The sequence below is a fragment of the Lycorma delicatula genome, chromosome 5 (assembly GCF_047948215.1).
Source record: "Lycorma delicatula isolate Av1 chromosome 5, ASM4794821v1, whole genome shotgun sequence".
In the NCBI taxonomy this organism is placed as follows: Eukaryota; Metazoa; Arthropoda; class Insecta; order Hemiptera; family Fulgoridae; genus Lycorma; species Lycorma delicatula.
The window spans coordinates 115,853,078-115,856,525 of NC_134459.1; the positions used below are offsets into that span (position 1 = coordinate 115,853,078).

General features: G+C 25.3%; 1 long non-coding RNA gene across 1 annotated transcript; it reads left to right on the forward strand.

Moving 5' to 3' along the window:
- The first annotated feature begins 583 nt into the window (after positions 1 to 583).
- On the forward strand, positions 584 to 2,535 carry LOC142325316 (uncharacterized). Its single transcript, XR_012756511.1, has 3 exons — positions 584 to 819; positions 926 to 1,079; positions 2,276 to 2,535. It is a non-coding gene; the product is annotated as an uncharacterized LOC142325316 (long non-coding RNA).
- Positions 2,536 to 3,448: the final 913 nt, after the last annotated feature.

Sequence of the window (3,448 nt, forward strand, 5' to 3'; positions counted from 1 at the left end):
TATTCCAGCAAGGGAATAGGAATTGTTTTATAGGGCGCCAACTTGTTTTGGTTATGAAACGGTTTATTAGCCCAGGGACAACAATTGTATCATATGAAAGAATACCAATAACAGACCAGTTATAGAAGGCTTCAATCACCTTACTGTTAAGAAGGCTTTCAATTTTATAGATCAGAATTACATGTGCTTACATAAAATTTTGAGAACACATGGAGAAATGTCAAAATGTGAAATGAAATATGGTACACCCTTTGAGTTACTGGTCACATAGCTTTATGAATTCATGAAGCACTGCTGAAAAATAAAAAACCTGATTCATTTGAAACTAATTTAAATGACATATATATTAAAAAAAATATAAGCCACTAATACACAGTAAATACCTAAGTAAAACTTACTACTTTAAAAATTTTGAAATTTTATAGATGAATATGCAAATTCTGCTGTCCAGTTTGTAATGATATATATATATATAGTTGTTATATTACTAATAACTACAGTATATGTTATATGTAATATCTAAAGTATGGCATCCCCTCCACTGCTCTTAACATCACTCAATGACTTCTTACACCAGCAGCTGTAGTAGTGAATTCCAAGTCACATCAATTAATTTGCAATGACGTGTACTATATTTAATTATGACATCACTATTATAGTAATGAAATATGTGGTGGTAATTTGTTATTTAAATAAAATTATTATTTTGTTCAAGATGTATATGAAGTTAAATTATATATAATTTATTGCATATTTAGTACAATATATATTTATTTCAATTTAGTGCAAATAATGAAAGTATACGTTTTTTTTTTTCATGTATGTTAAACTAAGGTTTTGCTATAAATAAATAGTAATCACAATACAAAAGTATATGAAATGAGTTGTTTATTTATTTATTTATTTAGTTGTTTATTTATTACAGGCTATAATGTTATGATTTTCTTTGACGTGGCGTACTTATTTATGAAAATTATTTCTAAATAGCACATATACACCAATAACAATATTCTTTTGAGCCTACAAAATAAAATATTAAATTGTACAAAAAAAATACATAAATAAAGTGTTACAGAAACGTGAGTAAAAGTAATATAAGTATAATCATTATTAAATTTATTCTAAAAAAAAATTATGAATACTACAGAGATATTAAGTTCATACTATAATAAATGTAAAATTAATTAAAATGTCACTTTCTACTATATTTTATAAACTTAAAACATAACCAAAAAAATTACAATGAAATTGTAAACCCTACAGTAAGAGTCTCAAAGATACCATTTCTTCCGCTCAAAAAACAATCTGTAATATAAATAAAACTGCTTTTAATAAAACAATACTGATATAAAAAAAGGTAAGACACTATATTTTTATTATCAAAATCTGTTATTAATTATTTAAAAAAATACATGTAATAGACAATAGATATACAATAATAGATGATAAACAATGTTAAGCGTTCCATATAATAATAAAATAAAAATAAAAATTTGTTGCAAAACTCTTACCGGCCCAATTACATTTATTAAACATCAAATAATCATAAGAATTGTATTATTTCTGTAAATGCGATATGTATTACATATAAATGAGATTGGGTCAGTATGAGTTTTGTAACAATTTTTTTTTTTTTTTTGCTTATTATATGCAACACTTAAACATTGTTTATTATCTATTACTGCACATCTATTGTCTGATACATAAATTTAACATGTACTTGTTTTAAAGAAAATTCTAAATTAATAATAGACTTTGGTAAAAGAAATGTAGTGTCTTACCTTTTTTGATATCAGAATCGTTTTGTTACAGTTTTATTTACATTACAGAAATTTTTGTTTTTTTGAGCGAAAGAAATAATATCTGCGAGACTTTTACCATACGATTCACAATTTCATTGTAATTTTTTTGGATATCACTGCATTTTGTTAGATTATTCTTTTATTTTTTTTTATGAATTACTGATTGTTATCTTATGGATTAATTATTAAAATTTATTGCCTTAGAACAAAAAAATTGAATTTCACGGCTAATTTTTTTTTGTTGATAATCATATCATTCACTTCATACAATTTTTCTTTTTTAATAATACTAACCTTTACAAATCAAAAATCCATGATGTAATATTGCACTTATTATTTTGTAAGTGTAACCCTTGATTTTTATCATTAAATTTGATTTTACCAATTGAATCTATTTCTGTTTTATGTATTCCTTTTTTAATAAAACTAGTATAATCCCTTGTAAACTAATACTTTTATTTTTTTTAAAGAAGTGATGGGAATTGAAAAAATTATTTCATCTTCATTACTTTCATTTACATAACAGCATTTACTATCAACACAAGCTGCAGTATATTTTCTTCAAGTATTGCTACCTAGCGGCACGATTTGTAAAGGTACATTAAAAAATTAATAAAATGACATATTTGAGTCCTGCGGTTCATCAAATGGAAAAAAAAAAGTCTAACAAAATTTGAGGTATTTTTAGAAAGTTTTCTTCATTATTAATCCAACTGAATTGAAATATAATGTTTTCACGCTTATTTTTTTCTCATTTTCATTTCACTGTTAGATTACGTAATGTTTAAAACTATAAACGTAGTTGACTTTGTCGCCTCTTACCGACAAAGTTCTAATGAACTCTGTGAAAATGTAGAAATAAAAATGAAAATATGAAATGAAAATAAAATAAAAATGATGTCAACTTTATTTCTATAGTAAACTTTTAATTCTATATAAAGTTAAGTTTAGGTTATGTTCAGTCAGTTTAAACCATTACCATAATGGTGCGCTGTAATAGCAATGATGTAGTGAAACCAGTGCTATTACAGTATAATAAATGTATCAGGTAAAAAATTACATCTACAACTGTTGAATAATTGTGGTTGCATGGTAAAGAGTTCAACTTGTGTCTAGATGGATATAGATTCAAAAGAGTGAATCCATATAAAAAAAGTCCCAGGAAAACATGGGAAAAAAGGTAGATGACACAACACCAAAATTATGGCAAAAGAAATGCTGGAAAAAGTAGATTTGTGGAAGTCCATAGAACAGTAAAATTTGAATTTAAATGTAATCTACGTCAGCTCAAAATCCATGAAGAAAAAACATATGATATTAGTACCTTTGATGAAATAAAAAATATATGAAGAATCTCATTTCTCTCCCAAAACAAGGAAGGTTAGATAGTTATCCTAACCTTAGGTAGCTTAGGTTAACCTTAGTTAGGTTCTTAGTTAAGAAATAGATTTCAGTTTAACTTTTAACTTGACCAACAAATTCAGTAGCGAGTTTTCAGCGGATGGTATAAAAGAAAGAAGCAGTAGTTTTCATTTCATGTTTTCTATATTAAGGATTAGTTAACTTTTAACAAGCTTATTAAGGTGCACGAGTAGAAAAAATATCCAAAATAAATTTCTAGTAGTAAGTAATCATTTGTGGGTATT